Source organism: Myotis lucifugus, unplaced genomic scaffold (assembly GCF_000147115.1).
Source record: "Myotis lucifugus unplaced genomic scaffold, Myoluc2.0 scaffold_4, whole genome shotgun sequence".
Classification (NCBI taxonomy): domain Eukaryota; kingdom Metazoa; phylum Chordata; class Mammalia; order Chiroptera; family Vespertilionidae; genus Myotis; species Myotis lucifugus.
This window is the reverse complement of record NW_005871052.1, coordinates 20,723,349-20,736,789: the sequence shown is the minus strand read 5'-3', so window position 1 is coordinate 20,736,789 and position 13,441 is coordinate 20,723,349. Positions and strand designations below refer to the sequence as shown.

General features: G+C 43.3%; 1 protein-coding gene and 1 non-coding gene across 4 annotated transcripts in view; one reads left to right on the top strand and one right to left on the bottom strand.

The window, feature by feature from the left end:
- Nucleotides 1–13,441, bottom strand: part of UPRT (uracil phosphoribosyltransferase homolog) — a 68,123-nt gene that overhangs the window by 36,882 nt on the left and 17,800 nt on the right. The window lies entirely within an intron of this gene.
- Nucleotides 8,933–9,126, top strand: LOC111823054. The gene has a single exon (XR_002826042.1). It is a non-coding gene; the product is annotated as a small nucleolar RNA SNORA73 family (small nucleolar RNA).

Sequence of the window (13,441 nt, the reverse complement as noted above, 5' to 3'; positions counted from 1 at the left end):
ATTGAAGTACCATCTTATGCCTGTCAGAATGGCTATCATCAACAAATCAACAAATGAAAAGTGCTGCTAAGGATACGGAGAAAAAGGAACCCTCATGCACTGCTGGTGGGAATGCAGACTGGTGCTGCCACTGTGGAGAACAGTATGGAGTTTACTCAAAAAACTAAAAATGGAACTCCCATTTGACCCTCTGATCCCACTTCTAGGAATATATCCCAAGAAACTAGAAACACCAATCAGAAAGGATATATGCACCCTTATGTTCGTAGCAGCACTATGCACCATAGCTAAGATTTGGAAACAGCCTAAGTGCCCATCAGCAGATGAGTGGATTAAAAAACTGTGGTACAGAGAAACCAAGATGGCGGCATAGGTAAACACCGGAAATTGCTGCTTCCCACAACAACTTCAAAAATACAACGAAAAGACAAAACGGACATTATCCAGAACTACAGGAAGGCTGGCTGAGTGGAAATTCTACAACTAGAAGAAAAGAGAAAAGCACACTGAGACACAGAGGAGCTGCGGAAGTAAAGTGCAGAGGTACGGAGGCTCGAGCTCGTGCGCAGAAAGGGGCTGGTACCTGAGGATGCGGCTGTCTTTTTTAATCAGGAGGGAGTCACAAGCTCCCGACGGCTCTGAAATCCGGTTCCGGGAAGTCTCTGGGGACCCAGGGCTCATACAGGGAGAAACTGGACTGTCTGGCAGCAGGCAGAACTCGGAACTTGAGGGCGGCTTTCCCTCAGAGGTGCTTACAGCAATTACTGCAGGACACTGAGACTCACGATGCCTTAGGGCGGGGCTGAGGACCAACCATAGCTGCTTGCTCCGCCCTGTTGATTCCTAGACCCCGCCCCACCCAGGCTGGGGCAGAGGCTTTTGCATATGAATGCCCTGGCCTTTTGCAACCTGAAAATTACCTAACAAATTGCAGCTGGGCCAGACAGACACAGAACTTCCAAGAGAAGGCCCAAGGCCCCACAGCAGCTTGCATCACTTCACAGCTGGGCCTCATCTGGGCACCTCCAAACCCCAAAAAAGGAAGGGGAATCTGCAGATCTCTTCGTAGCTCCTGCTGGGTAACCTCAGGCAGAGGCTAAATTAGCACCTCCTTAGATCCAAGAGCCAGTGTACCCAGTGGTCAGAGTGGGACATCCAGATTACAACTCCTCAGATCCATAAGGGACACACTCAGGGGGCAGACGCAGTGAGCACCAAAGCCCCACTGAAGCAGGTCTTGCCCCAGAAGGGTGTCTTCAGCACAGAAGTTCTCCCACAGTAGACACAGCTGACTCTCACAGCCAATTGGCCTGGAGGTCAATTCCTCCCAGTGATACCTACAACAATCAAGGCTTAACTACAACAAGACTGTGCACAAAGCCCACAAAGGGGTGCACCAAGAGTGCACACCTCAGGTAATTGGGGAGGCTGAGCCACTGGGCCCTATAGGACACCTAGCACACAAAACCACTCTACCAACACCGGGAAGCATAAAAAATGCGGAGACAAAGAAACAGGTTGCAAATGACAGAAATGGAGGAAAGCAAACTACTGGATATAGAGTTCAAAACCACGTTTATAAGGTTTTTCAAGAATTTTCTGGAAATCGCCGATAAATTTAGTGAGACCCTGGAGGATATGAAAAAAGACCAACTAGAAATTAAGCATACACTCACTGAAATAAAGAATAATATACAGAGATCCAACAGCAGACAAGAGGATCCCAAGAATCAAGTCAAAGATTTGAAATACGAAGAAACAAAAAATACCCAACCGAAAAAGCAAAAAGAAAAAAGAATCCAAAAATATGAAGATAATGTAAGGAGCCTCTGGGACAACTTCAAGTGTACCAACATCAGAATTATGGGGGTGCCAGATGAAGAGAGACAGCAAGATATTGAAAACCTATTTGAAGAAATAATGACAGAAAACTTCTCCTACCTGGTGAAAGAAAGAGACTTACAAGTCCAGGAAGCACAGAGAACCCCAAACAAAAGGAATCCAAAGAGGACCACACCAAGACACATCATAATTAAAATGCCAAGAGCAAAAGACAAAGAATCTTAAAAGCAGCAAGAGAAAAAAAGTCAGTTACCTACAAGGGAGTACCCATACGACTGTCACCTGATTTCTCAACAGAAACCATGCAGGCCAGAAGAGAGTGGCAAGAAATATTCAAAGTGATGAATAGCAAGAACCTACAACCAAGATTACTTTATCCAGCAAAGCTATCATTCAGAATTGAAGGTCAGATAAAGAGCTTCACAGATAAGAAAAAGCTAAAGGACTTCATCACCACCAAACCAGCATTATATGAATTGCTGAAAGGTATTCTTTAAGAAGAGGAAGAAGAAAAAGGAACTCTTACCATTTGCCACAGCATGGATGGAACTAGAGAGCATTATGCTAAGTGAAATAAGCCAGTCAGAAAAGGATAAATACCACATGATCTCACTCATTTGTGGAATATAGCGAACAACATAAACTGATGAACAAGGACTGATCCAGAGACGTAGAGGCATTGATTGGACTGTCGGGCCTTGGAGGGAAGGTAGGGGAGGGTGGGGGTAAGGGGGAAAGATCAACCAAAGGACTTACATGCAAGCATATAGGTCTAACCAATGGACACAGACAATGGGGGGGGTGAGGGCATGAGCGGGGGGTGGGGGTAGGGGATAACGTGGGGATAAGGACACATATGTAATATCTTAATCAATAAAAAATATATTAAAAAAAACTGTGGTACATCTACAGAATGGAATACTATACTGCTGTTAAAAGTTCTTACCATTTGCAACAGCATGTATTGAACTGGAGGGCATTATGCTAAGCGAAATAAGCCAGTCAGAGAAAGATAAATACCACATGATCTCACTCATTTATTGAATATAATGAACAACATAAACTGAAGAACAAAAACAGATCCAGAGACAGAGAATCATCGATCAGAATGTCAAACCTCAGAGGGAATGTTGGGGTGGGTGGGGGTCAAGGGGAGAGATCAACCAAAGGACCTGTATGCATGCATATAAGTGTAACCAATGGACACAGACAACAGGGGGGTGAGGGAATGAGTGTGAGGTTAATTGGGGGATAAGGAAACATTTGTAATACCTTAATCAATAAAGAAATTATATATAAAAAGACATAAACAGATGGAAGAACATACTGTGTTCAAGGATTGGAAAAATCAACATCATTAAAATGTCTATACTACTCAAAGCAATCTATAGATTGAATGCACTCCCCATTAAAATACCAATGGCATATTTCACAGACCTAGAACGAACTCTCCAAAAATTCATCTGAAATTTAAAAAGACCCCAAATAGGTGCAGCGATCCTGAGAAAGAAGAAAAAAGTAGGAGGAATCTCAGTACCAAATATCAGGCTGTATTACAAAGCCACTGTTCTCAAAATTGTGCGGTATTGGCACAAGAACAGGCATATAGACCAATAGAATATAGAATCCCGAAATCCACCCAAACCACTATGCTCAATTAATATTTGACAAAGGAGGCAAGAACACACAATGGAGTCAAGGCAATCTCTTCAATAAATGGTGCTGGGAAATTTGGTCAGATACATGCAAAAAATGAAACTAGACCACCAACTTACACCATACACAAAAATAAACTCAAAATGGATAAAGGACTTAAATATAAGAACTATAAAAATATTAGAGTAATCCACAGGCAGCAAAATCTCAGATATATGCCGAAGCAATATCTTCACTGATACAGCTCCTAGGGCAATGGAAACTTAAAAGAAAATAAACAAATGAGACAACATCAAAATAAAAAGCTTCTGCACAGCAAAAGAAACTATCAACAAAACAACAAGAAAGCCCACTGCATGGGAGAACATATTTGCCAATATTATCACCAATAAGGGTTTAATCTCCAACATTTACAGGGAACTCATGCAACTTAACAAAAGGAAGATAAACAATCCAATCAAAAAATAGGCAACGGACCTAAATAGATACTTTTCGAAAGAGGACATAAGGGAGGCCAAGAGACATATGAAAACATGCTCAAAGTCACTAATCATCAGAGACATGCAAATCAAAATGACAATGAGGTACCATCTCGCACCTGTCAGAATGGCTATCATTAACAAATCAACAAATGACAAGTGCTGCGGAGGATTTGGAGAAAAAGGAACCCTTGTGCACTGCTAGTGCGAATGCAGACTGGTCCAGCCACTGTGGAAAACAGTATGTAGTATCCTCAAAAAACTAAAAATGGAACTCCCATTTGACCCAGTGATCCCACCTCTAGGAATATATCCCAAGAAACCAGAAACACCAATCAGAAAGGTTATATGCACCCTTATTCATAGCAGCACAATTTACAATAGCTAAGATTTGGTAACAGCCTAGGTGCCCATCAGCAGATGAGTGGATTAAAAAACTGTGGTAAATCTACACAATGGAATACTACGCTGTGATAGAAAAGAAGCAATTCTTGCCATTTGCAACAGCATGGATGGAACTAGAGAGCATTATGCTAAGTGAAATAAGCCAATCAGAGTAAGATAAATATCACGTGATCTCACTCATTTGGGGAATATAATGAACAACATAAACTGATGAACAAAAACAGATCCAGAGACAGAGTAGCATGGATCAGACCATCTAACCTCAGAGGGAAGGTAGGGGAGGGTGGGGGTGAGGGGGAGAAATCAACCAATGACTTATATGCATGCATATAAGCCTAACCAATGGATGCAGACACCAGGGGGGTGAGGGCATGAGTGGGGGAGTGGGGGGCAATGGGGGGATAGGGGCACATATGTAATACCTAATCAATAAAAAAAAGAACATCCCTAAAGAACCCACCAAAAAACTATTAGATTTAATAAATGAATTTGACAAAGTAGCAGGATACAAAATTAACATACAGCTTGAAGGGAGAGCAGCAGTGGCTAAGAGCACAGCCTCACCATCACCCAAACTAGCCTTGGACACCACCCTGGACCAATGCAGTGAGCCTCACACCAGCGGGACCTCACAAGGGACCACCACGGCAAATCTGGGGCACTGCAGTGACATGCATGCCATCCCTGCGGCAGAAATCTGGACCCCACAGTGATTCTCATGCCACCCCCACCTCTGATACAGATACCCCGCAGTGAGATGCACGCCATCCCTGCAGTCAGCGCCAGGATCTCACAGGTGACCCTAGCCAGGGGAGCTGGGACCCTGAGGTGAGTCGCATGCCAGTGGTACCTTGTAAGTGACCCTGCAGCAGCTCAGAGACTGCGTACTGAGAAGCACACCAGAGGGCTCTGGGACTTCACAGGGCATCGCATACCAGAGGTACTGTGCATATACCCTCACTAATCCTCAGGACCTGCAGCTGACATGTGCAGGACCTGATCCATGGGGGAAGGGAGAACAAGTAAGAACAGAGACAATCAGGGTGATAGACTTAAGGCAGACCCAGCCTCTGGACTAAGGAGTTCCTGACCATTGGACTACTATGGGATTCAACCTCTCCGACCTCAATCAGGTTATCCTGGGCCTGAAAGAGACAGTGACTCACATTAACCTGTACTAGAGCAGCTTCCAGGAGACGCAGGATAGATACACCAAGGGACCAGATACAACATCAGAGCAAAATCCAGCAATCCCCAATCTCACTGGCAGTAAGTCGGAGAGGAGATCATTCCCACAAATAGGACATCAACAATCAACTCCCAATTACAACAGGAGTGCCCAAATAATGAACACAGGGACACTCCTAGAGCATCCTGCTGAGGTGAACAGAGAGACTGCACCACTGGACGCCTCAAGACGATTTCTGCAGTAGCCAACCAACAAAGAATGGGGGGCATAACAGTTATACCTAATACATAGAAGCAAATACACAGAGACAACTAAAACGGGTAGACAAAGAGGCAATCCCCAAATGAGAGAAACAAAGGAATCTCCAGAAAAAGAACTAAATGTAGTGGAGGTAGGCAACCTGTCAGACATAGAGTTAAAGCAATGGTTATAAAGATGCTTAAGGGATTTAGTGCAAATTACAACAGCATGAAAAAGTGAAATAGAGGCCATGAACAACAACCAGACAAAAATGAAGAAGGATATAATATGACATTAAGAACACACTGTAAGGTAATAAAAGTAGACTGGATGAAGCAGAGGATGGAATCAGAGATTTGGAAGACAAGGTAGAAATACCCAATTAGAGCGACAAATGTAAAAAAGAGAGGAAGCTTAAGGGGGCTCTGAACAACATGAAACAGAACAACATCCACATTACAGGAATACCACAATTGGGAGAGAGCAAGAAATAGAGAACCTGTTTAAAAAAAATAATGCCAGAAAATTTCCCCAACCTAGTGAAGGAAAATGTCACACAAGTTCAGGAGGCACAGAAAGTCCCAATAAAGAGGAAGGAACCCAAAGAGACCCACAGCTATACACAACATAACAAAATGGCAAATGTTAAAGACAAAGAAAGAATCTTAAAGGCAGCAACAGAGACACAGAAAATTAACTACAAAGGAGTTCCCATTAGAATGTCAACTGACTTCTCAACAGAAACACTTCAGGAAGGAATAGAGTGGCATGAAGTACTAGAAGTAATGAAAAACAAGAGTCTAAATCCAAGACTATGGTATCCACTAAGGCTATCATTTAAAATTGAAGGTGAAATAAAAACCTTTCCAGTCAAAAAAAGGGAGGATAAAGGAATACATTAACACCAAATCAGCAATGGAAAAAATCTTAAAGGGATTGCTTTAAGAAGAGGAGAGAGAATCATAGGCAAAAAGAAAATTAAAATGGCAATAAATAAATACCTATCAATAATACCCTTAAATGTAAATGGATTAAATGCCCAAGTCAAAAGGCATAGGGTGACTGAATGGATAAATAAACATGACCCATCTATATGCTGAGTAAAAGAGACCAACCTCAGAACAAAAGTGCACACAGACTGAAAGTGAAAGGATGGAAAAATATATACCATGCAAATAGAAAGAGGAAAAAGCTGGGGTAGCCATACACACATTAGACAAAATAGACTTCAAAACAAAGACCATAATAAGAGACAAAGAAGGCCACTTCATAATAGTACAGGGAATGATTCAACAAGAAAATATAACTCTTGTAAACATATATGCACCAATATAGGAGCACCAGCATACATAAAAAAAACAAAAACAAAAAAACACCTCTTGATAGACTTTAAGGGAGATTAACAACAATACAGTCATAGTAGGGGACTTTAACACCCCGCTGACATCACTGGATAGATCTTCCAGACAAAAAATTAATAAGGAAACAGTGACCTTAAATGAAATACTAGATCAGATGGATCTAACTGATATTTACAGAACATTTCACTCCAGAGCAACAGAATATACATTCTTCTCAAGCACATATGGAACATTCTCAAAGATAAAACACATGTTAGGGTCCAAGATAAGTCTATACAAATTCAAAAAGATTGATATATTACTAAGGATCTTCTCAAATCACAATGGCATGAAATTAGAAATCAACTACAATAAAAAAACTAAAACACTCCAATACATGGAGGCTAAATAGCATGTTATTAAAAATGAATGGGTCACCAATGACATCAGGGAACAAATTAAAAACTTCCTGGAAACAAATGATAATGAACACACAACCACCCAAAACCTAGGAGACACAGGGAAAGCAGTCCTAGAGGGAAGTTAATAGCACTACAGGCCTACCTTAAGAAACAACAAAAAAAAGTACTAATAAAATACCTAACCCTAAAACTAAATGAATTAGAAAGAGAACAGCAAGAAAGGCCCAGAAGAAATAGAAGGAATGAAATATTAAAGATTGGAGAATAAATAAATGATATAGAGACTGAAAAAAAAGGACAAAGGATCAATAAATTCAAGAGCTGGTTCTTTGAAAAGATAAAAATGATCGATGAAACCCTTGCCAGACTCATCAAGAAACAAAGAAAGAGGACCCAAATAAATAAAATTAGAAATGAGAGAGGCAGTGTAACAATGGACACCACAGAAATACAAAGGATTGTAAGCAAATACTATGAACAACTACATGCCAATAAACTGGACAACTTGGGTGAAATGGACAAATTCCTAGAAAAATGCAATCTTGCAAAACTCAATCGGGAAGAATCAGAAAACCTGAGTAGGCCAATAACAACAGATTAAATTGAAGCAGTAGTTTAAAAACTTACAGCAAACAAAAGTCCTGGACTAGACAGATTTACAAGAGAATTTTAGCAAACATTCAACGAAGAATTAACACTTATCCTCCTCAAACTATTCCAAAAATATTTAAAGGGAAGGAGCACTTCCAAGCTACTTTTACAAAGCCAGCATTATTCCAACTCCAAAACCAGATAAAGACTCTACAGTGAAAGAAAACTACCAGCCAATATCCCTGATGAACACAGATGTTAAAATCTTCAACTAAATATTAACAAATCAGATCCAGCAATATATTAAAAAGATCATACACCATGGTCAAGTGGGATTTATTCTGGGAATGCAAGGCTGGTACAACATGCGCAAATCAATAAATGTGATACATCACATAAACAAATTGAAAGATAAAAACCAAAACGTCATATCAATAGATGCAAAAAAGCATTTGAGAAAATCCAGCACATTTTTTTAATAAAAACTATCAGTAAAATGGATATAGATGGATCATACCTCAACATAATAAAGGACATTTATGACAATCCTACAGCCAACTTAATACTCAATGGACAAAAAATAAAAGCATTTCCCTTAAGAATAATAGGAATAAGACAAGGAAGTCCTTGCCACAGCAGAGAAGAATAAAAGGTATCCAAATTGGAAAGGAGAAAGTAAAACAGTCATTATTCACAGGTGACATGATGTTGTACATAGAAAACCCTAAAGACTCCACCCAGGAAACTACTGGACTTAAATAAATGAATTCAAAAAGGTAGCAGACTCTCCCCCGGGCTCTGTCCAGGTGGCGTAGGGGAGCATAGGGCTCTGCCCTGTGATGTAGTCCCTTTCCACAATGTTGGAGAGAAAGCCGGGCCTTGAGTCTGCGCTTGCATATTCCTACAACTTCTCAGAGTCCTGTGGATGATGACTGAGGAGACAAACCATGCAAGAAACATCTCTAAAAAAAAGGTAGCAGGATACAAAATCAACACCAACAAATCGATGGCATTTTTATACACCAATATTGAACTCTCAAAAAGAGAAATGAAAAAAAAAATCCTATTTACCATTGCTACCAAAAAAAAAAAAAATACCTAGGAATAAACTTAATCAAGAAGGTAAAAGACCTGTACTTAGAAAACTATAGGACATTGAAAAAAGAAATAGAGGAAAATACAAAAAAATGGAAACATATACCTTGTTCATGGATTGGAAGAAATAACATAATTAAAATGTCTATACGACCCAAAGCAATCAACAGATTCAATGCAATCCCTATTAAAATACCAATGGCATACTTCACAGGTTAGAAAAAAACACTCCATAAGTATACACAGAACCATAAAAAACCCTAAATTTGAGAAAGAGTAATGAAGTAGGAGGGATCACAATACCATATATCAAAGTATACTACAAAGCCATTGTAACGAAAACAGCATGGTACTGGCACAAGTACACGCATATAGACCAATGGATCAGAACAGAGACCCCAGAAATTGACCCACACCATTATGGTCCATTAATATTTGACAAAGGAGGAAAGAAAATACAATGGAGTAAGATAGCATCTTCAACAAATGGTTTTGGCAAAACTGTACAGACCATGCAAAAAGATGAAAGTAGACCAACAACTTCCACCATACACAAGAATAAATTCAATGTGGATAAAAGACTTATATATAAGGCATCTACACTAATAAAAGAGAAACATGGTAATTGGCGTACGACCGCTACCCTTCCCATTGGCTAATCAGTGTATCCTTATGCAAATTAACTGTCAGCCAAGATGGCGGCCAGCAGCCATGCACTGAAGTGAGCAGGGAGGCTTGCTTCCTCCAGGGACTGCAGATTCCAACGTTCCCTGCCTGACTTGCAGGCCTCTCAACTGCAACTCTAAGCAACTATTACTATGTTGCAAATAAGAAGCTAAACAAAACCGGCTTTCAGTCAGCCCCGGACCGCAACATTGTATCCATGTTTTCAGCAGCGAGGCCTCAGAGCTAAAGCTGGCCCACAATAAAAAAAAAAGAAAAAGAAAACAAGGAGCGGTTGGAAGCTTTTAGTCAACTGCCAGCGGGAAAACAGCCCTCAGCCCCTCAGCCAGCCTGGCCAGGCACCCCAGTGGGGACCCCCACCCTGATCCAGGACACCCTTCAGGGCAAACCTGCCTGCCCCTACCCATGCACCAGGCCTCTATTCTATATAGTAAAAGGGTAATATGCCTCCCGGCACTGGGATCAGCGTGACAGGGGGCAGCACCCAAACCCCCTGATCAGCCCTGCTCTGTGCCTGATGGAGGGGAGCTCCCCAATCCCCCGATTGCCCTGCGGCTCTGTGTGTGACAGGGTGCAGCGCACCAACCCCCTGATCAGTCCTGCTCTGTGTGTGACAGGGTGCGGCGCCCCAACCCCCCACCCCCACGGGCCTTGCTCTGTGTGTGACAGGGTAGAGCCATAACCTCCCCATTGGCCCTGCCCTGAGTGTGACAGGGTGCAGCGCCCCAACCCCCTGATCGGCCCTGCTCTGTGTGTGACAGGGGGCGGTGCCCCAACTCCCCTATCGGCCCTACTCTGTGAGTGACAGGGGGGAGCTCATCAACCCCCTGATGGGCCTGCTCTGTGTGTGACAGGGCCGGTGCCCCAGCTCCCCTATCGGCCCTACTCTGTGCGTGACAGGGGGCAGCGCCCCAACCCCCTGATGGCCCTGCTCTGTGCGTGACAGGGGGCAGCGCCCCAACCCCCTGATTGGCCCTGCTCTGTGCGTGACAGGGGGTGGCGCCGCAACCTCCCCATCGACCCTGCCTTGAGTGTAACAGGGGGCGGTGCCCCAACCCCCCAATCAGTCTACCCTGAAAGTGACTGAGGGTGGCATTGCAACCTCCCGATCCGCCCTGCTCTGTGAATGACGGGGCGGCGCCCCAACTCCCCAATCAGCCCAGCTCTGAGCCTGACCAGGGGCTGCACCTAGGGATTGGGCCTGCCTTCTGCCACCCGGGAGCAGGCCTAAGCCAGCAGGTCGTTATCTCCGGAGGGGTCCCAGACTGTGAGAGGGCACAGGCCGGGCTGGGGGACCCCCCCCCCCGAGTGCACAAATTTTTGTGCACCGGGCCTCTAGTGTAACTATAAAATCTTAGAGGAGAACATAGGCAATAAAATCTTAGAAATCTGTTGTACCAATATGTTTATGGATACATCTCCTAAGGCAAATGAAACTGAGAAAATAAACAAATGGGACTACATCAAAATAAAAAGCTTCTGCACAGCAAAAGAAATCATCAACAAAACAATAAGAAAGCCCACTGCATGGGAGAACATATTTGCCAATATTATATCTGATAAGGGTCTAATATCCAAAATTTATAGGGAACTCATGCATCTTAACAAAAGGATTATAAACAATCCAATCAAAAAATGGGCAAAGAACCTAAATAGACACTTTTCAAAAGTGGACATACAGAAGGCCAGGAGACATATGAAAACATGCTCAAAGTCACTAATCATCCGAGAGATGCAAATCAAAATGACAATGAGGTACCATCTCACACCTGTCAGAATGGCTATCATCAACAAATCAACAAACAACAAGTGCTGGAGAGGATGTGGAGAAAAAGGAACTCTCGTGCACTGCTGGTGGGAATGCAAACTGGTGCAGCCACTGTGGAAAACAGTATGGAGTTTCCTCAAAAAATAAAAAAATGGAACTCCCATTTGACCCAGTAATCCCACTTCTAGGAATATGTCACATATCAGAAAGGATATATGCACCCCTATGTTCATAGCAGCACAATTTACAATAGCTAAGATTTGGAAACAGCCCAAGTGCCCATCAGCAGATGAGTGGATTAAAAAGTTGTGGTACATCTACACAATGGAATAAATACTATGCTGCTGTAAAAAAGAAGGAACTCCTACCATTTGCAACACCATGAATGGACCTGGAGAGCATTATGCTAAGTGAAATAAGCCAGTCAGAGAAAGATAAAAATCACACAATCTCACTCATTTGTGGAATATAATGAACAACATAAACCGATGAACAAAAACTGATCCAGAGACAGAGAAGCATCGAACAGACTGTCAAACCTCAGTGGGAAGGCAGGGGAGGGGGGGATGAGATCAACCAAAGTACTTGTATGCATGCACATAAGCATAACCAATGAACATAGGCACTAGGGTGGTGAGAGCATGTGATTGGGGGTGGGCGTGGCTGGGGAGAGGTGAATGAGGAAAAAAGGAGACATATGTACTACTTTAAACAATAAAGCATTTTTTAAAGCTGTGAGACATTTATACAATGGAATACTATGCATTTGTAAGAAGAGGGATCTTTTACCCTTTGGGACAGCATGGATGGACCTGGAAAATATTATGCTAAGAGAAATAAGCCAATTTGAGAAAGACAAATATAACATGATCTCACTTACTTGTAGAATCTAATGAGCAGAATGAATTTACCAACAAAAAAGACCCTAAGCATGGAGGCATGGGACAGACTGACATACCTCATTGTGGGGTTGGGGGGATGAGAAGAGATAAACCAAAGAACTTATATACTTACTAGAGGCCTGGTGCATGGCGGGGTCCCTCGGCCTGGCCTGCAGGGATCAGGCTGATACCAGCTCTCAGATGTCCCCTGAGGGGTCCCGGAATGCGAAAGGGCAGTTCTCAGGTGATGCACCCCGGAATCGGGCTCTCTCCTCTCTGGTTCTGGGTGCGTCACCTGAGAACCGCAGCTGCCAAGTCCCCACAGCTTAACAGCTCCTGCATTGAGCGTCTGCTCCCTAGTGGTCAAGGCACATCATAGCTACTGGTCAGATGGTTGAATGGTCGGACAGCCACTTAGGCTTTTATACATATAGACTAGAGGCCCAGTGCACAAAAATTTGTGCACTCGGGGGGGTCCCTCAGCCCGGCCTATGCCCTCTTGCAGTCTGGGACACTTCGGAGGATGTCCATCTGCTGGCTTAGGCCCACTCCCTGGGGGATCGGGCCCAAGCTGGCAGTCAGACATCCCTCTGGCAGCCCGGCAGCCCTCGGGGGATGTCCACTTACCAGCAGGGAGCAGGCCTAAGCTGAAGTCGGACATCCTTAGCGCTGCTGAGGAGGCGGGAGAGGCTCTCACCACCACCGCTGTACTGGCAGCCATCAGCCTGGCTTGTGGCTGAGCAGAGCTCCCCCTGTGGGAGCGCACTGACCAGCAGGGGACACGCTCACATGCATTGAGCGTCTGCCCCCTGGTGGTCAGTGTGTGTCATAGTGACCAGTCATTCCCAG